This window comes from Rattus norvegicus, chromosome X (assembly GCF_021556685.1).
Source record: "Rattus norvegicus strain SHRSP/BbbUtx chromosome X, alternate assembly SHRSP_T2T, whole genome shotgun sequence".
Classification (NCBI taxonomy): domain Eukaryota; kingdom Metazoa; phylum Chordata; class Mammalia; order Rodentia; family Muridae; genus Rattus; species Rattus norvegicus.
Window position 1 is genome coordinate 76,644,260 of NC_141554.1, and position 27,818 is coordinate 76,672,077.

General features: G+C 41.6%; 2 long non-coding RNA genes across 2 annotated transcripts in view; one reads left to right on the forward strand and one right to left on the reverse strand.

Annotated features, from left to right (window-relative positions):
- The window catches only part of Ftx (FTX transcript, XIST regulator), a 41,991-nt gene extending 25,501 nt beyond the window's left edge, over positions 1 to 16,490 (reverse strand). Inside the window, exons 1-6 of the long non-coding RNA NR_130116.1 lie at positions 16,449 to 16,490; positions 8,738 to 8,842; positions 8,082 to 8,141; positions 7,298 to 7,428; positions 7,083 to 7,175; positions 4,999 to 5,046 (exon numbers count right to left, since the gene is read on the reverse strand). This is a non-coding gene — a long non-coding RNA (FTX transcript, XIST regulator). The remainder of the gene's footprint in view (positions 1 to 4,998; positions 5,047 to 7,082; positions 7,176 to 7,297; positions 7,429 to 8,081; positions 8,142 to 8,737; positions 8,843 to 16,448) is intronic.
- Positions 1 to 27,818, forward strand: part of Jpx (JPX transcript, XIST activator) — a 153,104-nt gene that overhangs the window by 101,841 nt on the left and 23,445 nt on the right. The window lies entirely within an intron of this gene.

The window sequence follows — 27,818 nt, forward strand, 5'->3', positions numbered from 1 at the left end:
GAATGGGAAGATGGAAATGATATAATTATATCATAAAATAAAAACATTTAATTAATTTAAAAAAAGGAAAAAATGAATATGTTGGTGTACACCTAGTCCTTATTAATATCACTGAGAGGATGCAATAGGAATATCCGCAATTACAAACATCATGGGCTAAGATGCTGCCAGAAAAATCAAAATCAACAATAACAAACATAACATGGGAGCTTGGAGATGACTCTGTGGTTAAGAGCTCTGGATATTCTTCCAAAGCATCACGGTTTACGTCACAGCACCCGCAACCATCTGTAATGCTGTAATTCCAAAGGATTAAATAGTTCCTTTTCCCTTCTGTGCACAGGAATACACAAGGTACACATCCATACATGCATGTAAAACACACACACACACACACACACACACACACACACACACACACACACACACACACACAGAGTAACAAAAAAGCCAGGCATTACACACACTGGGTAGATGAAGGCCTGATGATGGTGAGTTAAAGCCAGCCTAAGACATATAGTAAGACAGTGTTTTAAAAAAATAATAGTGGGATAAAAGTGGGCTGGAGAGATGGCTCAGAGGTTAAGAGCACTAACTGCTCTTCCAGAGGTCCTGAGTTCAATTCCCAACAACCACACGGTGGCTTACAATTATCTGTAATGGGATCTGATGCCCTCTTCTGGTGTGTCTGAACACAGCTACAGTGTACTTATATATAAAGGGGAGGATCTCAAAGAATGCAAAGGCTTTCATTTTATTACATTTTCTTGAGGCAAGATATAGTTCTATGTATCCTAGACTTGCCTTGACTGTACTCTTTCAGTTGAAAAAACCAATATGGAGTATTTTCCCTGATGTTAAGGGTAACACAATCAAGAAAGCTACGTGGGGCTGGAGAGATGGCTCAGCCAACTAAGAGCACTGACTGCTCTTCCGGAGGTCCTGAGTTCAAATCCCAGCAACCACATGGTTGCCCATGACCATTTGTAATGAAATCTGATGCCCTCTTCTGGTGTGTCTGAAGACAGCTTCAGTGTACTCACATACATAAAATAAATAAGTAAATGTTAAAAAACAAATAGAACAAGAAAAAAGAAAGCTATGTAAGTCTAGCCTAGTGGCTGAAACTTGTAATCCCAGCGCATAGAAAGCTGAGCCAGAAAGATCACAATCAGTTTTTAAAAAAGACTGACTCAAAAATTAAAACACAGGGCTAGGGAGATGGCTTAGTGGGTAAAAGCATTTGTTAGGCCAACATGAGGACCTGAGTCCGAATCCCAGGACCCAAGTGAAAACTGTGAGCATCTATTTGTAAACCAGTGCCCCCGGAGCAGATGAAGGTGGAGACAGAAGAATCCCTGGAAGGTGAAAGGCCACCTAGCTTGGTGTATATAGTGGTAAAAAAAAAAAGATCTTGTCTCAAACAAGGTAGAAGGCGAAGACGACGTCCCAGATTGACTTCAGACTTCTGTGTACACACATGGACACAGACAGGCACTTTTATACCTACACACAGAAATCATGAGAGTGAGGGAAACTCAATTCTAGAGATGGGGTGAAAAAGAGGATTTAAAAAGTATCATTTTCTATCAAGAGGCTGAGGCAGTGTAGGTGATGAATCTGAGGCCAACCTGATCAACAGTGAAACCTTATTTCTTTTTTTCCTTTTTCTTTTCTTTTCTTTTTTTTTTTTTTTCGGAGCTGGGGACCGAACCCAGGGCCAAGTGCTCTACCACTGAGCTAAATCCCCAACCCGAAACCTTATTTCTAACCAAGCTCCAAAAACAAACACACAAATGAAAAGTTGTACAAAGACACGAATAGCTAACTTTAAAACTACAAAAGAATTAGAAAAAACAAAAACAAAAAAAACCTTCAAGTAGTCTTGGGAAATCTTCCAGTGCCATGCATTTGGTTGTCTTAAACCAATGAGGTATTCTTCTTTTACAAGGCTTTTCTATGACTCATTTTTGATAGGAGGCCACTCAACATTGTAAAATTACATTTTTCTTGTATGTGTGGGTGTCCCACATGCAAGTGCAGGTGGAAGGCAAAAGACAACTTGTGGGAGTAGGTTCTCTCCTTTAGTTGTGCAGCTTTCAGGGGCTTGAACCCAGCTTGTCAGGTTATTGGGTGACAAGCACCTTAACCCACTGACCCACCCTATTTTAAGAAAGTGCTATGGAGAAAATAATCATATCCAATGCAAGGGCACAATGACTTCTACCCTTAGACTGGTAGACTTTTAGTGAAAATTCCTCTCTCGGGGTTGGGGATTTAGCTCAGTGGTAGAGCGCTTGCCTAGCAAACGCAAGGCCCTGGGTTCAGTCCCCAGCTCCGAAAAAAAGAAAAAGAAAAAAAAAATTCCTCTGTCTGTGGCTCTTTTTCAGTCAAGGTCTTACTTGGGCTCTCCAGCATACGCCACCATGCCTAGTCAATTTATAACTATTTATTATTTCTCAACTGGAACCTCACCTCACGAATTGTCAGAGGCATGTACCTGTAGACCCAGTTAACCAGAAAACCAAAGCAGTAGAATTGCTTCAGGCCTAGCCTATGCAATAAACCTGTATCCCCCCCCCCAAAAAAATAAAAACAAAACAAAAAAAAAGAAAGAAAAAGAAAAAAATCTAAAATTTGAATTAGAAATTTTAAAATTTCCTACAACCTCCCAAAATCCCAGTCACCCCAGTGCTATTAGCTATTAAAACAAAACAGAAAATAGGGCAATAGTTCTAATCAGTTGTTTGATCATAAATACTTATTACTACATAACGCTGTTCCCAGTCTTGAAAAGATTAGGCCAGGGATCTGGAGGGCTGGCCTAGCTAGAATAGGCACTTACTGCTTTCCCGGAGATCCTAGGTTCAATTCGCCGGACCTACATGCCTGCTTACAACTGTGTGCAAGTCCGGTTTCAGGTGATTTGGTATCCTCTTTTAACCTCCATGGAAATCAGGCACATGCACAGTACACATACCTACATGCGGGCAAAACACCCATGCACATAAAGACAAACTGTCTTTAAAAGGGGGAGAAAAGATAAAGAGAGGAGGGAAAGTGTTAGAAAGTGTGCACATAGCTGCTCGTCACAGAAGGTAGTAGACAAGAGGAACTGCTATGAATGTGTTAGCGAGAACATCACCAGCTTACTCTTCTGCTCGCTGAGTCTGGGGAAGGGATAGTCATTCCTATAGACAGACAGACAGAATGACATGCTCGGGAAGAACAAAGGTAATCTTACAGAAAGATAGCAACACTGGCTTTCTGATTCCAGTTAGCAGCTATTATAATTCTAAATAATCCAATTATATTTAGCTATTTCATGCTCATTAAGAACAAATTCATATTTGTATGAATGCATGTGTACATATATGTGCATGTATGTAATGTACATATATGCATATGCATGCATGGGAATGTTCATGAAGAGGCCAGAGGACCAAGAGTCCTACTCTATTACTCTCTACTTTATTCTTGTGACACAGGGTCCCTTACTGAGCTACACTTAGTGGCAGCAAGCTCCAATGATCCTCATGTCTCAGTCAGCTACAGCACTGGGGTTACATACACTCATGGCCGTGCCGAGCTTTTTTTTTTTTTTTTAATTAGGGTTTTACTTTTCTGTGGATAAGTGTGTCCATGGAGGTGGGAAGGGTATTGGAACCCCTGGAGCTGGAGTTACAGGGAACTTGACATGGATATTAGGCCTGAACTCTTATCCACTGCAAGAGCAGCAAGCCCTTTTCAGTCTGCTGACCATCTCCCTACCTTCCATAGCCAGCCTTTCATGTGGGTGTTGAGAACTGAAACTGAGGTCTTCATGTTTGCATAGCAAGTGCTCTTACCTACTAAGCCGTCTCCCCAGCTCCCAAGTTGTAAGATTTAAAGTGTAAGAATAGGGCTGATGTCCAGTGGTAGACTGCTTGTCTCATATCCCTAAAGGTCCTAGGTCCACACATCAGCAGTGTCACAAGAAAATAAAAAATGTCAAGATGTCAAGCCTGGTGACAAAGGCTTGTAATTGCCTGTAATTTCAGCTACTTGGGAAAGTGAGGCTATAGAGTGAATTCAATGGCAGCCTGGACAATAAACTGAGATCCCTGTCTCAGAATGGGGAGTGGGGATGGGGAATCAGCAGTAGAGTACTTGCCTAGCATGCAGAAGACCCCAGGGTCAATCTGATACCACAAAATTCCCCCAAACAACAACTACTACTACTGCTAATACTACTTCTTCTTTAATAGTTTGTCATATTTAATGTATGAGCACACTGTAGCTGTCTTCATGCACACCAGAAGAAGGCATCAGATCTCATTACAGATGGTTGTGAGCCACCATGTGGATTTGAATTCGGGACCACTGGAAGAGCAGTCAGTGCTCTTAACCACTGAGCCTCTCTCTAGCCCCACTCTAAAATTTCACATACTTAAAAAATGTCCTGGGGTGGAGAGGGGGTGCTCAAAAGATGGCTCAGTGCTTAAGAATCTGGGCAGTTCTTCCTGGGGTCTTTTTTCCTCTTCTGCACTCTATTATATGTATGTTGTGCCCACATACATATAGGCAAAATACACATACACATAAAATAACAATTTTAAAATGTTTTTAAAGAAAATAAGGCGGCTGTGGGTGTAGCTCATTGGTGACGCATGCACATGGACATACATCTGATCATTCTGGGATAGTAGAGTGGGCTTTGAACTAAGTTCAGTGAAAGACTGTTTGCCTAGCATGTGTGTGACACGAGGCTTAATTTCTAGAACCACAGGGGAAGTCGCTGTGGGTATAGTTCAGTGTTAAGAGCAGCTGCTTAAGAAGGCCCTCTGTTAGTTAACGTAGCATGGAAAGGAAGAAAGAAAATGGCATTTTTAAGCATGCTCTTAACATCTAATTCTACCACTAATTAGAAACCTGACTGTGGCTAATAACCTTACTGACTCTATGACAACATACTAGAGACAAACAGCTTAAGAGGAGGAAAAGTTTCTTATGACTCACAGCTCTGAAAGTTTCAGTCCATGGCCAACTGGCTCTGCTCCTTTCAACCTGTTGCAAAAAAGAAATCATCATGGCAAAGAGAACAGGCAGAGTGCTGCTCATGAAGAAATCGGAGGTATGGGGTTGGGAAGTGCTTCCTTCAAGGCTACATCATCAACTTCTTCACAAAAGAAAAGAAAAAAAGCCATCTCTAAAGGATCCCCATGTCATATCAGAAAACAAAGCCTCAAACAAATGAACCTTCGAAGGACACTTAAAAATCCAATCCTGGGGTTGGGGATTTAGCTCAGCGGTAGAGCGCTTGCCTAGCGAGCGCAAGGCCCTGGGTTCGGTCCCCAGCTCCGAAAAAAAGAAAAAAGAAAAAGAAAAAGAAAAAAATCCAATACTAAGAAAAATATAACAACAATAAAAATTCCAATCCTATTATTCCAGTGTTGTACACTCACTAAGTATAGTGAGGAAAGCCACAATCACTTGAACTAAGGAATTTAAGACTAATCTGGGGTCTTACACCAATGGCCACAATACCATTGGAGGATAAAACAACAAGAGAAAAATAAAAATAAAATCCAAACCTTGTAGCAGTGGTTTAGGGTAAAGTTATATATGTTGAAAAACTCATTTTGGAGATGGAAATGGCAACTCTTGCAGGTTTTGGTAAAATTTCAGAAGGCAAGTCTCATAGTAGATGCTCAATAAAAGGCATCAATTAATAAAAAGCTCAATTATCACATTACATGTGCATGTACACACATTACAATAATTTCCTAATTTTTAAAAAGCCTGATAATGCTGGTGTGACCGTGCATGCCTTCAATCCGGGCACTTAGGAGGCAAGAAGGAGCTGAACCCCGAGACTGGACAGTTTAGATAGCAAGTTCCAGCCAGCTAAGGCTATGCAGTGTAACACTGTTCCAAAACCAAAAGCAAACAAACAAGAACTAGATTTTTAAAAGGCATCCGTGAACAGTAAAGGGGAGAGCCATATAGAATAAATTAGTTGGCTACTATGAGGCATATAAAACAGCCTTTCTGGGGTTGGGGATTTAGCTCAGTGGTAGAGTGCTTGCCTAGGAAGCGCAAGGCCCTGGGTTCGGTCCCCAGCTCTGAAAAAAAGAACCAAAAAAAAAAAAAACAAAACAAAAACAAAAACAAAAACAAAACAAAACAAAAAAAACAAAAAAAAAAAAAAAACAGCCTTTCTGTATTCACATCCAGTCTGAAAATGCTTTTGTATTTTCTTCAGATGGGTCTCATGTTACTGAGGCTGGCCTTGTTTTCTTGCTCTTCTTGAAGTCAGTCCCCAAATGCTGAGATCACAGGAGGGCACGACCATACCCTCTCTGTGTCAGTGTACACACCCGCTTTTTAAGATTTCTTCATTGTATTATGTATACAATGTTCTGCCATCATGGATGTCTGAAGGCCAGAAAAGGCATCAGATCTCATCATAGATGGTTGTGAGTCACCATGTGGTTGCTGGGAATTGAACTCAGGACCTCTGGAGGAAGAGCCAGTGTTCTTAACCACTGAGCCATCATCTCTCTAGCCCCCAATGGACATTCTTGATCTTAATTTTCCTGGGAAAAAGTTTAGAAGCAAACTAATTTTAATTTGTAGGATCAGTTGTAAAGGCAAGTACTATAGAAATAAAATGGGAAGAGGACTTACCTTACACTGGCAATGGGCAAAGACCAAATAGTAATGTTTCAGGCCCTACAGACCACATAGCCAGTACACCCAACTATGCAGTACCACAGAATACCAGACAGTAATAAATGAAAATGACTATGTTTCAACAAAACATTCCATTTCAAGCAGGAGCTTGGGGACTGGTGGTATAACTCAGTGACAAAGCATGAATTTGAGCAAACCAGGAACTTCTGACACCCAGCTTACTTTCCTTGGGAGCTATTTCAGGTCTTCTGGCCCTCAGCTTGGTGATCAGGTTGGGAAGCATTTGAGAAGCATATATGTACCGTCAAATGACTTGTGCTTAGACATGGCATTTCTAAGAGTCTCCCTGACAAAAAGTGAGTCAACATTAGCCTTTATTTCCTTACGTACCTTGCTTACTATGTTACCTTTATCATTGGAGTGTCCCCTCCTCTTCTCTTCTGAGGTCACGCACTCATAGGATCTGGCAAACTCTAATCCGTTTTTCAAGAATATCTTCCCTAGAACCAGAGATACAGTTCAGTGGCAGGGCGCCACAAAACGGAAAAAGGGCCACTTATACTGTAGCCAAAAGGGGGGCAACCAAAAGATGTCCTGCACTACCTATGACCTTCCCACTTACCTAGGTCAGACATGGTTTCACGAAGTTAATGGCACGTGTTAACAGTGGCCAAGATGGGCAGGTTTGTGCGTATGTGTAAGTCCCAGTACGCACGAGGCCATGCTGGGCTAATGCTCCAGGATATAGGGACCCTGTCAAGTTTAAACAGAAAAATCAATAGAAAGAGAGGAAAACAGAAGACACTGCTTTGGTTATTAACTCAGACATCTGCTCTTTTTATTTTGAGACAGGAGATGGCTAGGTAGACTGTGATAGCCCCAAACCGGTAATCTTCCTACTTCGATCCTACTGGGATTACAGGCTTGAGCCACTATGCTTGGCTAAATTTATTCAATTTAACTTTTCATATGACAGGGGGAAAAAACTAATATGACATATGATACATTATACATTCAGCATTTATCTCTTCTTACCTCACAAAAAGGAAAGTCCCATAAAGGCGCAACTTTCTTTTTTTTTTTAAGATTTATTTATTTATTTATTTAATGTATGAGTATTGTGTCTGCATATACACCTGTGTGCTGGAAGAGGGCATCAGATCCCATTACAGATGGTTGTGAGCCACCATGTAGGTGCTGGGAATTGAACTTAGGACCTCTGGAGGAGCAGTCAGTGTTCTTAACCACTGAGCCATCTCCAGTCCCATGGGCAGGGCTTTCTTAACACCTAAAATAATCTAGGGTAAGCACATACTATCTATTGAAGAAGTCTAGAAATGCCACATGTGACCACTTTCCTTTTGTTACAAAATGAGAAACCTCACCCAAAAGTATTGACAGCTTACCAAAGTGCCTCCCACAGTTGTCCATGAAAACAATGATTCATCTTGGCGTGTTGCTGAAATCTGAGCAGAAAACCTCAGGGTAAATAAGGGTCAGATCTGACAAATGACAAAATTCTGACTTCCCAGCAATCTGTATAGTCAACAAGCATCCCAGATGACTTGTTATGTAATAAGTAATTATTTTATATCACGGTAATTACCATTGTCAGGAAACTATGATCTCAGAATCTGTTATCCTCCAAGAGGGGTGGCTCGTGCTTTTACCAGGGATAGGGAGAATAAGGCAGAAGGATTGCTATGTCTTAGACCAGTCTGCGCTCCACATTGAGATCCTAACAGGCGCGCGCGCGCACACACACACACACACACACACACACACGCACACACACAATAATAATAATAATAATCTTTAATAAAAATCTTTTAGGAATACACCACTTCTAGATTGAATTCAAATCTCCCTTCTACTAGAACTATCATCTGAGACAATTCCAATTTCCCCCTCTATGAACATGTAACGTGAGGAAACGAGGTTAGGAGGCTAGGGAATCTCAATCTGTTTTCAGACAGTGGGGAACTGTGGAGTAACTGATGCTTAGGACCATCACCTTCCAGTCTGCTCTCATTAACTGAGCAAGCCGGGTAGTGTCACTTACCACGATTTTGCCGTGATTTGAAAACTATATTCTTTAATAACTTCATGGAATCCAAAGGGCTCAGTTTATCACTTCACAAGCACCACAATTCCTGACAGCCATCACCTGGAGATAAGGAAAAGAAACAAATTCACAAGGAATATTCAAGGTTGAAATCCAACATTATTTTTATTTTATCCTCCATGTAAATCAGTCACGGATTTCCCACTTTTACTTCCTCCTTCCCCTGTCAAGGTGTGTTTGAAACCTTAATTTACTCCCCAGCACAAGTAAACAAATAAATAGATCTAATGTTTTTAACTAAAAGCAATATTTTTACTCTTTTTTAAAAAAATATTTATGTGTGAGTACACTGTAGCTGTCTTCAGATACACCCGAAGATGGCATAGGATCCCATTACAGATTGTTATATGGTTGTGAGCCACCACATGGTTGCTGGGAATTGCACTCAGGACCTCTGGAAGAACAGTCAGCGTTCTTAACCACTGAGCCATCTCTCCAGCCTTGTCCCTATTTTTCATTAAAAAAAATTGTATCTTTTTTTATTTTCATGCATGTACAGAATAATTTTGATCGCATTATCCAATTATCTTTTCATCTCTATTCTACATATGGGCCCTACAGTCCTCCCTGAGAACCCCCACTTTCCTGTTTGTTTATATTATGGAAAGTTCATTTAGAATAGGCAAGGTGGCATCCCCAGCACTCCAGAGACTGAGGCAGGGCTGCATAGGCCAAGATGACCTAAGATGCAAGCCTGTCTCCAAAAAATCCCCAGAAGTCTTGAGTTTGACTCCCAGCACTATAAAAAGACAAGATAAGAAATTAATCTGGGCGGAAGTACTAAGTAACTATACTAACGGTCAATAGTATCCTACTCTTTCTTCGTCGATGGAGTAACTGGTAGGTGAGATGTCATAGGAGGAGCCAAAGAACCCCTGAGCTTATCCATGATTCTAAGAAAGAATCGTATTGTTTGTATATTATAACTTTTCAGCTGCTTAACATAAAAAGTAAGCCAAAAATCCAGTGGTCCAGCAATGACCCAGAGCCTAAGCTATTAACTTCTTACTACCTGTTGGTAGCATCTGTTAAAACTGCTAAGTCTCTTGTTTCTCCATAAGGAAAGCTTTTCTCAGCTTAAACCCCAGGAAGGCCAAGAGGCAGGCAGATTCCCGAGCTTAAGTTGCATATCGTCATCCACCACCCAAACACTATCTGTTTTCTAATCTACTAATGGGCACGAAACCTCAAGTCAAAGTTCTCTCACCGTAGGTGGAGAAAGGCTGGTGCCTCACTGATGGGAAACTAAAGCTGTTATTTACAAGAGCAAGATCTATGTAGCCACGAGCAGCTGCTGCCACTCCTGATAATACCATGTATAATCTCCCGAGCCAAGGGCGAGAGAAAGGATGTGGACATGCCCTCACAGGGCAATGCGTGTCAAGTATAAACTGTAGTCTGTAAAAAAAAAACTGCGCTTGCCACTGGGCAGTGCCTTTCTCTGAAAGCAATGAGCTTGTTACCATCGCTCCCTTCTGTCACGTTCCAAGCCATTTTTCCAAACAAAGGTCCTCAGCTTCCAAGTTCTGTGACCACCTTTATTTACTCCTTTTCTGTTGAGGTCACTCCACTGAAGAAGAGCCTTAAGTGAGATGCAAGAATGCTGCATGGCACAGATTTGCACACTTGAGTCCCTCGGAGTGCAGAGCCGAGTTAATAAGATACCTAGTATCTTATTAAATCATAATAAAATATCAAATCATAATAAAACCTCATCACAGGGTGACTAGAGGATTGGGGTCAGTGATAGAGTACCATGTTGAATATGAGGCCTTGCTCAACACCTTGTAAAAGAAGACAAAATAGATCACACTCTTTTAATAAAGGACAAAACCAAAGCCATCTGAAACGTCCACGACATGGAGTTTATTTTTCCCAACTACTTTCATGTAAAAATTACACCAACTATGTTTATTGTTCTGTAGTGACTTTCTCTGATTACTATAATGTAATCTAAGTCAACATTCATCCCGAGACATTTTCTTTGTTGAGATGGCTTATGTAACCCAGATTAGCCTTAAACTCTATGTAGCTAAGATGATTCCACTCCCAATTGTGTCGCCTCGACTTCCTAGGTGCTAGGATTAATTTGTTATAGAAATAATTCCCACTTTGTCAGTAAAGGAAAAGCTCCTTAATACCACTTGTCTGGCTCTGGCTCATGGTCAAACAAGAGGGGCCTTGAAAAGAAAAATGTACACACACCTTGGTCTTATGCACTCACCATATCCTTAAACCGTTTTTATGTTCCGGAGCCCAGGTTACACTTGGAATAATACACAGAGACTGGAGAGTTTTAGTCTTGCCACTGCGACAGATAGAGATTTACACAGCAAAGATAGTGCCAGAATATTTTTGGGTTTTTGTTTGTTTGGTTTTTTCCCTTCTTCTGGATCAGGCTGGCCTCAAACTCGAAGAGATCCACGTACCTTTGCCTCCTCAGTGCTGGAATTAAAGGCTAGCCAAAATTATTTAAGCACACCAGTGTCGTTCCTTTCAAACAGTTGTTATCCAGCATGATTTTCTCATCTGTCAGAATTGTGCTCCTGTCCCCCAAAAAGAAACCTAAGAACTTTATAGCAAGCCAGGCCTTCACATGTGTTGCGGTCCTATACTGCCCCCTTGGAGTTGCTAGAGGTATAGTCCCTGGGAATGGGCTTAAGAGCTCATTTTAAGCCAAGATTCTCTCCTTTTGTTATGTGAATGGGCCTAAAGGCTGGTCAATCCTGGTGGATAAACATTTACACTCTAGCATCAGAAATGCTTATTTCTAAAAGGCCCCATTATCTACTACCTTGCAGAGTTTTAGAAGCAAACCTCCATTTGCTAATTCTACTTTTTGTGACTAGCTGTCTCCTAAGCAAATCTAATAGTAAAATCTATATTACATTAGCTTTGTTACTTTTAAAGTTTGTTCTACATTGATTTATTTATGAGACAGGGTCTCACTAATGTAGTCTTCGCTAGTCTGGATCTTGCTACATAGATCACACTGGCCTTGAATTTCTAAAGATCCACCTGTGCCTGCCTCCCAAGTGTTGGGAATATTTTTATTTTCAGTGGCTTTGATATTGTGCATGAAACATACCAAGTTTTATTTAATAACCTTCCTACTCATGAACACATTTTTCCACTATTTACTGCTACCGAAACTGAACATGCCCATCCTTAAACCTTTTTGTATATTCCTAAATGCATACTTGGGCACATATACTGGGAAATGAATATAAATCTTTATTAATAAGGGAAATAAACAGGGGACGATGACATGGTTCCTGCCCTTCCACTTAAATTAAGGTAACAAGCACAGAGGTAACCAGAGTTCAAGATAAAAATAAACAGCGGGTCTTGCTTGTGTTGTTTGTTGTTTGTTGTTTTCAGCGCAAGGCTTCTCTGTATAGCCCAAAGCCATTCTGTCTATACCCCACTGGGACCTCCTACCTAGGTGTAAAGAAACCACTACAGGATTTTTGTTCTTTTCTAACTTACCCAAATTGACTAAAGGAAAACTACCGCAGTGTGATTTTAAAGTCCCATTACTAGAATCTCAAGTTATGCTAATGCTAAGTCTACCTACCTTCATTGGCATTTCAATGTAGACTTTGGGTGTAGACACTTAACCAGGACAAAGTACTGGATGCAGAGAAGGGAAGGAGCCCGCCTAGTGCAAAGTACTAGGCCTGGCCGTACACTTTCTTCCTTTCCTCGTACAGATTTTCAGCAAGCAGTGCGCAGAAGCCATTCTTTCAAAAGCTGCGTGGTTGCTTATCACCACTCCTTCCCGGGTGGATTTGCTTATGTATTTAGTTAGGCTGTGCTAATTAATACTTCAATATAAGAATCAAAAGACGCAGTTTCTCTGCATACTGGTAAATCAGATAGATACAGACGAGATTAAAATAAACTTTTTTTAAAAAAAGTCCAGCAATCAAGAATGAATAAGATAAAGCGAATATAGTAGAAATTCCCCTAGAAATCTAGGAATTAGGAATTCTATGTGGGTATTTGAAAGTAGTTTGAAATATCAAACTGTGAGGCCCATCCCACCATTTTACCTCCAGAATGAACTCATGACAAAAGTATTAAGCTAACACTGGCCTAGATCCTCAACCTCGAACCCCATTAGGGCGGGGTGTTGTTTTTAATTCTTGCTTTGGTGATAGGTGGCAATGCCAAGGCCTTGGACTCCTACAAAGCTGAACCCTGAGGCAGAGTTGTTTTATTTTATTTCACCTTTTTTTAAAAAAAACCTTCTTGCACCTAATTTCTAGGTCGTTCACTTTTCAGTGTAGCAAAATGAATCACAACAAACTCTTAGGCAGACTAACAAAACAGTGCTTTTGCTCTTGGGTCAGGGATGGGCTCTGAACTCATTACTCTTCCAGCTGGCTAGCAAAATAAATCTGAATAAGTGAGGAGCTTTGCACTCCTGGTTTCTCTTGCTAAAAAAAATAAGAAACTTCGATTAGACCTTCTCCTAGCATTCTGGCTCTGGTCTCGCTTCTGTCCCCAAACTGCTGCCTTCACTCCTAGTGGACACCAACTGTTCCCATGCCATAGATGAATCCTGTTCTTGCACCAGCTCCTGCAAGAAGAATTATTGCTGGAAATGTGCCCAAGGGTTTATCTATAAAGCAGCTTTGGACAAGTGCAGCTGCTGCATCTGAAGTGGGGATATCTTCACAACTACATACAGAGAATAGAAAAAAAAAACTAGTTTGTTTTTTAAAAATTATAAACCTGACCCCATTCTCCACAACCATTTCTAAAACATGTAACTGATAAGTGTTGACTTGATTTAAGAAGAAATTAGTGCATTAAAAAGAGTTAGGGGTAGGTGGGCAGTGGCAGTAAACTCCTTTAAACTCACTACTTCAGAAACAAGAGGCAGGTAGACCTGTGAGTTTGAGGCCAGCCTGGTCTACAGAGCAAGCCAGAGCTACACGGAGAAACCCTGTCTCACAAAACAAAACAAAACAACAAAAATGTTAGAGATGGCTTTGGCAGTTTGGAGCAGTGGCTGCTCTCCCAGCACCCACATGGTGGCTCGCCACCTACTGTAATGCAGTTCCAGGGATTCCAGTATATTTTTCTGGAGTCATCAGGCACTTCAAGTACATGGCACACACACACCTATACAGATAAAAATGAAGGTTAAAAACAAAACTAGTAGTAATTTAGTGCCAGGTCCGCTAGCCCATGCCTGCAAGCTTTAGAGGCTGACACAGGAGGATCAGGAGTTCAAAGGCAGACTGGTCTACATCCGGACCCTAGGTCAAAAATGTAAACTTTTCAAAAAAGGGAGCAGGGAGTGATAACGTAGTTTGGTTGGCGTAGTTCAGTTGGTAAACGGTTCATTTAACTTTTGGAAGCACTAGATTGCATCAGTAACACTAAGGTCTGATCTGAAGAGCGAGTTCCAGAACAGCCAAGGCTACACAGAGAAACCCCATCTCCAGAAGAAAAAAAAACAAACAAAAAACAAAAAAAACCCAAAAAACAAAGGCTGGTGGCAGAAGCATTTGTTGAGGTAGAGGCCGTTACAAAAATAGGGGTCTAAAGACCTGCTAAGGATGGCTAAGGAGCTAAGGACAGCTCCGGTAGTGGTGGCGGTCACGGTGGCGGTGGCAGGGGTCGAATGAGAAATGAAAACAATGAAAAAAAGCCATATGGCAAATACTGGGCCGTAAGGATGTCTCAGAGCTAGCATACGGGCCCCATCAATAAAGTGAATATCTGGCGTGCAGTATGAGTCGGTGGAAGCTCCAGGGAGTCAGGTGCACCCCAAGGCCTACTTGCGCTCGCTCCCTGTTCGGCGCGGGCCTGCAGTTTGGCGCGGGCCTGCAGTTTGGCGCGGGCCTGCAGTTTGGCGCGGGCCGCTTTCACTCATTCCTTGATGTGCACGGGCAACTACGAAGAGCGCGTGGGCACGGGGGCGCCTGTGTACCTGGCAGCGGTGCTGGAGAACCTGACAGGCGAGATCTTGGAGCCAGCGATCTTGGAGCGAGCGAGCAGGCAATGCGGCGTGTGAAAAGATGCACATCATCCTGTGCCACCTGCAGCTGCCCATCCACCTCAAGGAGGAGCTCAAGAAGATGCTGGGCCGGGTCTGCAGCCAATAAAATAGGTAAAAAGAGTTTAAAAAAAGAAAAAGGAAAAAAAAAGTATAAATGTTAGCCGTACCAACAATGGAAAAGTGCAAATATCAAGGCCAGAGATTCAAACACAAAAAGAGAACTGTCTCTTGAAAAATCCCCGACAAAATAACTAGAAAGAAATGTAAAGTGTCTGACCATTTGAATAGACAGTTGACAGTCTAAAACCTGTAGCGGTGACTTTACCAGGCACACAGAGGCTTGCTGATGGACTAATTAATTACTCATCCAATAAAGATTTACTGAGGCCTACAAATATGCCAGAATGAGCTTTAGAAATGGAACTCCCCTGCCCTCATAGGAAAGCAGATATGTACCCAGACAGAATACAGTCTGACTAAATGCAAACTGTATTATGCTGGCTGATGTAAAATTTCTGCCCAGGCTGTAGCAACTGGAGATGGGGAAAATAAAGGGTTAAATGCTTTATTCCCCCCCCCCCTTTGGCCATTTCAAATAATTCCAAATGTCCCTAATTCCGGATTCTACTTATATTAAAGTAGCAGATGCTGGCCTGGGGTAGAATGCTGAAGACAAGAGCAGAGCTTCAAAAAGAACGCCTTCCATCAACCTTCTGTAAAGCACGACCCCACCCTAACTCAGTATATCCAACCCATTACATACAAAGCTTATTTAATACTATCTACAGCTAGAAAAATACTGAAAAATAAGAGGTTACAACTAACTCGGTTAAAGTCAGTGTAACGATGTAGTTGAAAGCACTTAAGCTTACCTGACACCTTTAAAACCCCAAATCTGCAGCCTACTGTGACTTTTTAAAAGTTCCATTTGCTAGGTCTATAATCCAATCCTAGTCCGTGGGACTCTGAGAGACTCTGAGGCACAACGATCCTTACAACTAGCAGCAAGCCTGCATTAAATAGGGAGTATCAGAGCAGCCTGAGCCATGTTAAGTGAGGCTGATCCAGAAATACGTAAAAAATAGAAAAAATAAAAACCAGAGGTAGCAATGCCAGCCGCAATCCCGGCACTAGAGAAGTGGAGACAGGAGGACGAGACATTCAATGGTTATGTTAAATAACGTAACACACACACACACACACACACACACACACACACACCGATATAATGCGCACGTGAGCACACAGGGAAAGACTAAGAAATGCAAAATAGATGAAACATACATATGGAGTAAAAATACAGTTACACCACGGTATCTAATAAGCCTAACTAAGCAAAGTGTATATGGATCAGGAGCAACTAGGTTCAGGAATCAAAAAATACTGGCCACTCTTCCCACAAAGTCTGAGAACATCTGATTCACTTGTATTTTAAAAGCCAAAATGAAGCAAGCAAGTAACACATTTCACTCCCTTTTCAAAACTCAGCAACAGTAATAGTCTCTTTAAGGAGATATTACCACTATAAAAAGTTATTCGTGAGTCCTAACATCTGGAAAAGCCACAGCAGCACGTGCTGCAAGGCGCACCCCAGCTCTGGGAGGCCCCCCCTTCTCCAAGTCCGGGCCTTACCGCGGTTCGTCACTTCCTTCTCTGCCACCCGTGCTCACGCGTTAGGGCGCGCATCTAGCGCGGGAAAAGAAGCTTCCTCCGTGCGGCGGAGGCGGAGGCGGAGGCGGGGGGGGGGGGAGTGCGGGGGGGGCGGGGGTTGCTGGCTCAGCCCGCGCACTACCAGAGACTACATTTCCCGAGGAGCCTTAGATGCAATGTCACCCGGAAATGGATCCTAGCCCTTACACGCGCGTGTGAGGCGAGCGAGCCGGAGCCAACAAAATGGTTCAGCACTCCACCAGGGAGGGATCTTTAGGGCCAATCAGTTTGCTAGTGGAGCAAGTTTCCGGCTTTAAACCAAAATTAGATGAGAACAGCATTTAGTATCATTTAGTATGTGAAAACCTTAAGATTAAGCTTTGTCCTTCTGCGTGCATAGGAAGATGGAAGTCAGCAGCCCCACCCGCATAACCTCAAAAGGACAGTGCGGGGAGGGAGGGGGTGCAGGATGGCAGAGAACAAAGCGTTACTTTCACGTGGTCAGTACTGACCCTCCGATTCCATCTTTGGGGAAGGGACTTTAAATTTGAAAGAATCCAGAATAACTAGTGGCAGCATCTGACATGTAGTTCCTGCCTAAATTTGTATATTTTAATGTAGACAAGTTGATGATAACGTTTAAGCATTTTGAAAGATCAGCAAGCAGTGCCTAGTATTGCAAACTCATAGTTCTGCACGGCTTTTAAAAATAAAAATGCTCCTAACCCCGAGGATCCATCAGCAAAAGATGTATCATGTACACTTTTGCACAACTTTTAAAGCAACGACTCTCTACTTTTATTGCTTTTACTTTATCGTGGTTTAAAGGATAAAACAGTGTCAGGGATGATGATGGGTTTTCTGCTTTGGGATTTTTGTTGTTTTGTTGTTTTTAATTGTTTGGCTTCCTTTCTTCTCTTTATGGTGCTGTAGTTGTCTTTTTAAAAGCATTTCACCAGTTCTTTACAATATTCTCTGTAGGCAGCACTAAGTGTTTAGTATGGCAGATATAAGCAAGTTTAACTGAACTCAAACTGGAATATTAAACACTACAATCCTTACTGTCAAGTGTAGATTCCTCCCTTCAAAAACAACAAAAGTCTGGTAATGACTCTGAACAAGTCTGAAACAGCAAATCTTTAGTAGTAATTTTGTTATTCTGAAACAAACCAAAAAAGGTTCCTTGGTTTGTTCAGATGGTTTTACAAAGGAGAGATGGAAATTCTCTGTTCCATAGAGGGTTTTTTTTTTTTCCGAGGTGGGGGTTGGGGGTTGTTATGTAGCCAACTCACAGCAACCCTTTTGCCTGGTTCTCTAGAGTGCTAGGATTATAGGCATATGGACCATGCTTGGTTTCAACACTTAAGGAAAGGGTGCATGTACCCCTTCAGGTTAGACTTAAATGAATTATGTAACAAAGGATGGTCTTGAACTCCTAAGCCTCATGTTTACTTCCTGGGGGATGGGACTACAAACATGTGCACCAACCATCTCAGCTTTTATGCTCTGCTGGGAATTGAACCCATAGCTTTGTTCATTCTAGGCAAGCACTCTACCAACTGAGCTAGCGCTCTTCCCACCCTGCCACACCACTTTTTAGGTAGGTGCATGTGACGATCAGAATTTCAGGAGTGGGATCTCATCAAAGCCTGTGGGTCTGGGTTTGAGCGCAAGTGCTCAGGCTTTAGCTACTCAGCATCTTTGGCCACTGAGCTGACGCTCTAGGCTTGTTCCAACAAACGACTGTAATATAGTATTGGCAGTTACACTGAGACCCGGCTTTGGGGACCCACTACATCTATGAGTTCATTACTTTATTTTAAAACAAGAACTAGGTCACAAAGGCCATGCCATGGGTGATATTCCTGGAGTCCGCCTTAAGGTGGTTAAAGTAGCCAATGTGTCTCTTTTGGCTCTGTACAAAAGGCAAGAAGGAGAGACCAAGATCATAAAATCTTGAAAATGGAAACAGTAATAAATTTTCATATCCTGAAAAAAAAAAAAGAACTAGGACTAGTGGTACACATTTGTAATGAAGGAGGGAGGCACGGGGATCAGTAGTTTATATCATGCTCTCCAACACTGTCCATTTTGATGCCAGCCTGGTATATGTAAGACCCTGTCTCCAAACAAAATACATATTTCTTCAAAGTAACTTTTACATATTATTCTTTTACGTATTAAGTGAGAAAAAATTAAGTACTTAAATGACTAGGTGCAAAGTATTATATAATTTTCTGGAAAGCAATTATGACCAACATTTATTTTAATCTTTAATGAGTAATTCTAATTCTGGACCTTGATGAAGAAATAAACAAACCAGGGCAATCTTAGCCTGATGACCAATCTGAGTTTAGTTCCTGAAAAGTCACATAATGATGTAAGACACTAACTTCAAAGCTGATATCTGACCTCCACATACCATGGTACGTATGCCCCCTACCCCTGTAATAATAATAAGTTTAAAAAAAGAAACAGAAACCAAAAATGAATAAAAACCAAAAGACTTTCATTAAATAATTTACTAAAAAGTTGTATAGTTACACATATGAAACCACTGAATGACAAATATAAAATTATGAACATAATGTTAAACAGAAAATATAATATGAAGTATATCAACTGTACAGAAAAATACACAAAGAAAACTAGTAAACAATCTAGTTAACACTATCTCTGGGTGCTATTAGCTTTTTCTTCTGAATGGTTATCCACAGACAAAGCCACAGTGAGTATTTAATTTGTGTGGAGACCTACTCAAATGAAGAATGGGAGAAAATAAAATCTGACCACATGGTCTCAAATCTCTATTACCCCAAAATTTAAAAAGATGAGATGTCAAATAATAATAACACGTACTTATTTATTCATGTTATAGAAATCTGAGTAGTAGAATAACGGGCAGTAAACAGTAAAAGTTAATATTTCTTCAGCAGATAGTAAGATATGAAATATCACATGAGTAAAGATAAAATTGAGAAACATACAAAGAAAAAATGTAATTAATTTCACCAATTAAAAAGGATGGCTTTTTTTTTTACACAATTTATCTAAATCCATCAGGCAGTACTTCTGAGTAAACACTGACACAACCTTTTGGGGAAGAATTTAGCAATGATTTGATCAAGTGATAAGATGTTCATACCATCTGATATAATAATTCCATGGAAATGGATCTAACTAAATCATTTTAACTAGTATTTTTCTTTCTTATACCACCAACAAAAGCCATTCTTTACTATTAGATGACTAACATATAACACATTATCAATAAAAGGTTTCCAAAAAATCTGTCTGCAGCAAGTGGGATTGATTGCCTTAAAGCCTTGGACCGTAGCACGAATCAAGCAAAACCAAGAGTGTGTCCAGCATCCTGCAGTCGGCCATTTTATACCCTCTGCAGAACAAAAAATACAGAAGACAACTGTACACTAAGGAGAGCCAGCCCCACAGGTTCCACATCCACGACTCACTTTTTATCTCCCATTTGGGTAACCAAATACTATGCACTGAGGTAAAAAACAGTAAACCGTCTTTCTTAATGCTTTGGCTAAGGTTTATGGTTTCAGACAAAAATTGAAATAACTCTCTTAAATGTGTCCCTTCAATATAAGGGATAAGGAATGTTTAACAACACAGAATTATGGAGCAATAAAACCTTGAGAAATAACCAGCCCTGGCCATTCAATTGGCTATAAAACCTTAGACAAATTAATCTGTGTGTTCCTCAAAGTTCTCATCTGTAATAAAATGAGTAATACTTTAGCTATTCCATAGGATTGTGGAGACTATGCAATAAGTTAATGTTAGCGCGTTATGTAAAACCTTTATACTGGTCTCTTGTGCTAGTAAGTACTGTAGACCTGGACGTGAATTATTTGATAAACGGGCCCAGAGATGAAACTGGAACTGCAAAAGATTGGCAGGATTAATAGGAAAGATATTTTACACTGCTCTACCCTTTCCTATAACTGAATGCTAAATTACTAGTTTTAAGCAATTAACTATAGATTTTCACTAGCAATCCTCAAAAGCACAACAGTTCAGCAGCCAAACAAAACCAAACAACCAACCTCCAATCTCTCACCTTTCCTCAGACCAAATCATGCAGAAAGTTCTACAGAAGAGAAAGGGGGCCACACAAACGTAAGCCCTGGACACTTTCCTATCACCACTGCCTTTCCTTTTCAGTGTAGTGACACTGATGTGACTCTGCTTGTCAGAGTTTCAGGAGGTGGTTTGCTCAGATCTTAGGTTTCAACCAATGTAACTCAGAAACACACCAAAATCCTCTCCTCTATGTTCTGTAGGGGAGAAAACCCCAAGGGTTTTGGGCAGACGTACAGTGGTAAGGTACTTCACTGTGGTCACTGCGTTCTGCTGCTCTGGTGAAATGAGTCTGTGGCTAGCCAAGATCGGCCAGGATTATTCAGGAGTCTTTCGCATAGGCATTGTTTGAATGTGGTTGGACTATAAGCGCAACGCGCTGCGCTGCGGCAGCAACCCTTCACAGCCTCACTATCTCCTCTGCATTTTAAAATTCCCATTATCAGACTGACCAGGGAGAGATTAAGATTCTGGAGTGATTTTTTTTTCAGTGGGTTTGGCCACATCCTCCACTCACACTAATCCCTTCAACTACTAGAATGCTAGAATTCCCTCTCTACAGGTCCACCCAGCCTAAAATGGCGATTTGGGCGAAAGACAACTTACCGAACCCCTCGCTATTTCGCAATCATAATTACCAGAACGTTGCACGCCTACCGCCCTCCCAGCCAAGCCACAGGCAACACGCACGCGCAGTTCTCGATCCCTAATGTTAAACTCACTCAAACCCGCGACATGCTTCCACTTACGCATGCGCATTTTTATTCCCGCGCAGAAGACTTTTGCAGGCAGGGAGCATGCGTGACTTCACCTTCTTGCCTCTGCCCCACCCTCGCCTAAGGGCCCACGATCTCCCGTGCCGGCGCAGCTCTAACCCTCACGTCAGGCTCTCAAGAGTACTTGAGCGCCACCATCTGGTGCTATGGTTACTCTTTTGAGATCTGCGCAAAGCGTGCCGATCTTTACTATTCTCCCCTCCCGTGAAGATATATACATATACATATATATACATATACATATACATATATATGTATAAATCTTTACGGCGTTCTGCCACACTGGTGAGATGAAATCTGTGGAATATTAATAATATATATGTGTGTGATATATGTATTATATATATATTCTCATGCCGGGTGAGTCTGCACGTGTTTCTCGCCAAAGTTGTGCCCCAGTGTCTAAACCATATCATAAACAACGTTCCTTAACAGGATTAACTGTGATAAACTAAACTACATATGGAATTAAAAAGACGTCGTAGGTGATAAAGCAGATCCCAAATCCAAATGGAATCCGTCAGCAACCTAAGGGAGAGGTTACATGGTACACGGATTCCTTAATACAGCTAAAAACCTTCCAACCTTAAACCAGTGAGTCAGAGCCCGGCGTAGTGATTTACGCCTGTAATCCCAGCTTTACGAGGAGAATAACCGCGAGTTCGAGGCCTGCTGCCGTCACTTTCAAACTACGTTCACTCACCCGCAAGGAAAACAAAAAAGCGGATGAAGCCCAATCCTAAAGACTCATCCTTTTGATTCACCCGTAGCAGATGAAGAACTCGAAAGTTTTTTGTTTTGTTTTAAATAGGAGATATCAAAGAAAACAGTGATGCTCAGGTGCCTTAAACCTGCTTAGAGAGTCTAAAAATCTTTCCCAATATTAAGTAATGCTCAACATCCTTTTGGAGGGCTGGGGTTCTTACTGGCCTCCAGTTCTCCCTCCCGTCAAAGGAGAAAATGAACAAATTAAGGATCTCCCTGACCCAAGTTCCCTCCTCCACCCTCCATATTACGTTTTTGCCCTTCGTCGCTCCTTTACCTCCTGCTGAAGAGAGTGTCGTAGCAAAAATTCTTACTGCTGGCAGTGCCGAGAGGGTAGAGGGAGCGGCGGGATAGAGCCGCGCCTGGGTGGTAGCAGCGATGACTTAACGGCGATGAACACCGGGTACGAAACCTGCTACACTTGCGGCCGCTGCGCGGATGCCACGAACCCACAGCCTCTCCAGGAGCGCTGCACTGTGCTGCAACGCATGCGCCGCGCTCCTCCCTCTCAGAGCGCCCCTCCACAACCTACAGCAGCCCACTGAGCCTTCGCTGTTTGCCCAGTACTCAGGTCCCTAGCCCACTCTTCTTTCCTTCTCGCTGCTCACACTGGCGTCCACCACCCGTCCCTTCCTCAGCCCCTTCTGTCATCAAATTCTATCATCCCCATCCTTCCTAATTTACCATCAAATTTCACTACTGTTATTAGTCCCTTTCTGCTCCACCATACAATTCTTGGCCTCCTCTGCCTCTCTGGAGTTGTGTTTCCTGTTGTGCCTAATATTCTAAGTGTTGAAAACAAAACAAAACAAAACAAAACAAAACAAAAACACCGACATGGTGATGAGGGCCTGTAATTCCAGGGATTTATAGACACCCTCACTCACCTACATGACAAATTCTAGGCCAACCTGGGCCACAAAAGATACTGAAGGAAAAAAAAAACCTCCCCCGCTGGGGCTGGGGGCAGTGGTCAGGAAAATATATGTATGTAGACTTAATTGTGGGCCCAAGTTACAGAGACTGAGGAATAAGTCTTTCTAATACCTGGAACGAATGAGAAGTCTTGGGGCAAGCTCTTTTCACTCTCAGCATGTTTTCGGTAGGGAATCTTGGTTTTTTTTTTTTTTTTTTTTTTTTTTTTCTTTTTTTTTTTCTTTTTTTCGGAGCTGGGGACCGAACCCAGGGCCTTGTGCTTGCTAGGCAAGCGCTCTACCACTGAGCTAAATCCCCAACCCCCGGAATCTTGGTTTTTAAGGGTCTCCTCAAGATTCAGTTCCCCCAGGCTGGAGAGAGGACTCAGTGGTTAAAAGCACTAAACTGCTCTTCCGAGAGGTCCTGAGTTCAAATCCCAGCAACTACATGGTGGCTCTCAACCATCCGTAATGAGATCTGATGCCCTCTTCTGGTGTGTCTGAACACAGCTACAGTGTACCTATATATAATAATAAATAAATCTTAAAAAAATAACAACTCCCCCGTCTTATTCATCCCTGGATCTTGACTGGTGCCTATCGATCTATCACTGCATTAAAATGTGGATTTTCATCTATAGCACCAAAAGACTACAAGTAAAATGGAGCGAGGAGGAGGGAAGGAAAAGCAGTTGCATACCTGCATCTGAAAAGAAAAACATATATATCATAAGCAGAATAGAAGCAGAAGACAGGTCTAGCAGATACATTGCGCCACCTAGTGGACAGATAGATAACATGCATTAAAAAAACCCTCGGCTCCATCCCCACGTTAACAAATCACTCCCGTGTTTCTGAAAGAGCTTTTTCTTTGGGGGAAAGGGGAATGTGATAGAAAAGCTCTTTTCAGCCAAGTTTGAGCAATAGAAGAAGCCTTTAAGCTAGGTTTACCTGGAGTCCACTGCGAAAGTGTTAACTAGCATCTTAGAACAAAAGTTGTACTCATACAGAATTAAAGCAGACTGTACTTACAAAGTTTAAACTAGGGCTGGAGAGATGGCTCAGGGGTTAAGAGCACTGGTTGCTCTTCCAGAGGTCGTGAGTTCAATTCCCAGCAACTGCCTGGGGCCTCACAACCATCTGTAGTGTGATTCGATGGCCTCTTCTGGTGTGTCTGAAGACAGCTACAGTGTTCTCATATAAATAAAAATAAATGAATCTTTTTTAAAATAAAAAACAAAGTTCAAACTAAACTTATTCCTGTAAAACTAGCTTAGTTCTGTCTGAAGAATCCATTTAAGAGACGTTTTCTTGATTACCATCGAGGGAAATACATATTTTTACATCTGACATACTGGAAACACAAATAGAAATGCTAGAAATCATCTCTAAATTGCCAAGATATCTCTTTCCCAGAGTTTAATTTCTCTGATATTTTTAATTATAAGGGATATAAACAATTGTGTTTTAGGGTTTTAGGATGCGGCTCAGTTGGGAGAGTATTTTCCTAGCCTGAACAAAGCTCTGGCTTCAGATCCCCAGCACTATTTAACCCCAGAGGTCCTGAGTTCAATTCCCAGCAACCACAAGATGGCTCACAACCATCTGTAATGAGATCTGATGCACACACCTGTAATGTCAGCGTTCAGAAAATAGAGAGCGAATGATCAGAATTCAAGGTCATCTTCAGCTACATGGAATGTTCAAGGCCAGCCTGGGATATATATAACACCCTGACCAGGAAAAGAAAGAAAGGAAGAAAGGAAGGGAGGGAGGGGGAGAGAGAGAGAAGACAAATATACAAAAGACAGCTTTGGGGCTGAGGATATAGCACTGATAGCACTGAAGCTCAGTGTCTGTAAGCCAGTTTGTGTTTGTGACCCTGTAATGACAGCACTTGGGAAATGAGGCCAAAGAATCAATGATTGAGGTCTACTTAGGCTACATAGTAAATTTCATGCCAGTCGGAGCTATAGAATGAAACCCTGTTTCAGAAGAAGAAGAAGGAGGAGGAGGAGGAGGAGGAGGAGGAGGAAGGAGGAGGAGGAGGAGGAGGAGGAGGAGGAGGAGGAGGAGGAGGAGGAGGAGGAGAGAAGAAGAAGAAGAAGAAGAAGAAGAAGAAGAAGAAGAAGAAGAAGAAGAAGAAGAAGAAGAAGAAGAAGAAGAAGAAGAAGAAGAAGAAAAGAAGCAGCCACATCAGGAGGCAGAGGCAGGTAGGTGGTCTCTGTGAGTTGAGGCCAACCAAGTCTACAGAGTGAGTTCCAGGACAGACAGCACTACACAACGAGACTGTCTCAAAAACAAAGAAACAAACAAACAAACAAGCAAGAGAAAAGGGAAGGAGGAAGAGAAAGGAAAAAAATGTAAAAAGTTAGTGTTTACACATTTGACATTTGTAGATTATCAACTTTTTTTTTTTAAGATTTATTTATTTGTTTATATGAGACACTCCAGAAGAGGGCATCAGATCCCTTTACAGATAGTTGCGAACCATCACGTGGTTGCTGGGAATTGAACTCAGGAACTCTGGAAGAGCAGACAGTGCTCTTAACCTCTGAGCCATTTCTCCAGTTCAACATTTTTTTAAAAAAATTATTGGGGCTGGGGATTTAGCTCAGTGGTAGAGCGCTTACCTAGGAAGCGCAAGGCCCTGGGTTCGGTCCCCAGCTCCGAAAAAAAGAACCAAAAATAAAAAATAAAAAATTATTTATTTTATGTATAGGAGTACATTGTAGCTGTGTTCAGACACATCAGAAGAAGGTATCAGATCCCATTACAGATGGTTGTGAGCCATGGTTGGGATTTGAACTCAGGACCTCTGGAAGAGCAGCCAGTGCTCTTAACCGCTGAGCCATTCCTCCAGCCCCAGTCCAGTCTGTTTTAATTCTGTATGAGTACAGCCACTGAGCCACTTCTCCAGCCCCTGATTATCAATCATTTTTGACCAATTAATACCATACTAATACCTGTACTTCAGACAAATTGTTCCCACTATGCTCGAACAAAAGCACATTCATTAAAATTATAACAGATCTGGGCTGGAGAGATGGCTCAGTGGTTAACAGCACTGACTGCTCTTCCAGAGGTCCTGAGTTCAATTCCCAGCAACCACATGGTGGCTCACAACCATCTGTAATGAGATCTGATGCCCTCTTCTGGTGTGTCTGAAGACAGCTACAGTGTACTTATATAGAATAAATGAATAAATCTTTTTAAAAAATTATAACAGATCTTAGATCAGATCTTAGATGAGAAAACATAGTTTTGTTTCCAACTTTTTAAGGTCTTCAGTATTTGCTTTTAACAAATTATCCTTCCTTTTTGTTTTTGTTTTTGTTTTTTTCTGGTGAAGAGGATCAAATGCAGGGCCTTGTGTATGATAAACAAGTGTTCTCCCACTGAGCTACATCTCTAGCCCCTGAAAATTTATTTGTGTGTATGTGGGTGCATGCAGGTGTGTGCAGTTTCATGCATTCATGTGTGCAAGTGCGTGCATCTGTGCGTGGGCGCGCGCGCGCGTGTGTTTGTGTGTGTGTGTGTGTGTTGCATAGTGGCCAGACTTTGACTTTAGATGTATCCCTCAACAACTTTTCACTTTAATTTTTTCAAATAGGGCCACTGGCTGAACCTAACGCTCGTTGATTTGGTTGAACTGGTATGTAGTGCGGAACAAGAAATCCACTTGCTTAGGTCCAGTGCTCTGCTGGCACTGGGATCACAGGCACGGTCTTCACCCCTCCCTAACTTGGCTTTCTTTCTAGCAAATAGGATTTTTGGGTTTTTATTTTTGTTTGTTTGTTTGTTTTTGTTCTTTGTCTTTTGTTTTTTGGTAAATTAATGGTTCCAAGGGCTATAATCAATTCCTTTGAATAGGAGACAATAACCAAGTCAAAAGAATAAATGCTTGTTAATTATCAAAAAAGTTTGTGGCCATCTGGCATGCTGCTAGAGCGCAGAGAACAATTTTTATAACTCTAACACAAAAAGCCCCTTCCTCTCTTCTTCGACTAAGTCAGTAGGAGGGTACAATCTTACATGCCATGTAGGTCTCATCTTTCTCTCTGCTGTTGACATTTGTCTGCTCTCAACAACAACAACAACAACAATAAAAACATGAATAGGTTCATCTCTGTTTTATATCCTGGCTATTTTCAAGTTTCCCAGGCAAGCCTAGCTGTTGGTGATTTGCACTCTAAAGTTTTAGTTGGGAAGCTGGTGCTTAGACTAGCAGAGATTGAGGGAGGACAGCTAATTTAACCAGGCTTCAATCCCGAGGGGCCCAGTGTTTCCAGTTCCTTTGTAGTTCTACCAAAGCTCACTGTCTTGAGTTCTTTTGAAAATGAACCATCAGATATTATTTCTTATTTTCTTTGCAATCTTGAAAGGGTTTATTACAATAAACAATACAAACAATACGTACAACACCGAAGGTGTCACCATGACAGCCTGAACCCACAGCTGCATCGTTCCTTCTCAGACGCTTCCTTCCTCTCTGAGGTACAGCATCTTTGGGAGTGATATGGCAAAAAATATAGTCTGTTCTCAGCAAGTTCTGAGATTCTACTTATTCCCTACAAGTTAAACATACCCCTGTGACACATGCGGTTGGTCCATTCTGACAATCCTCATAAGAGTAGAGATGACCACATCTGTTTACCTGTGGTCACCTTCCTTCACCACATCTTATGTCTAGTTTCCATTTTCTTCTCTATATTGTTTCATACACATACCCTTATTTCTCAGGCACCTGTTCATGAGCTGTTAGAGCTTTTATTCTGTTGTTCTTGACA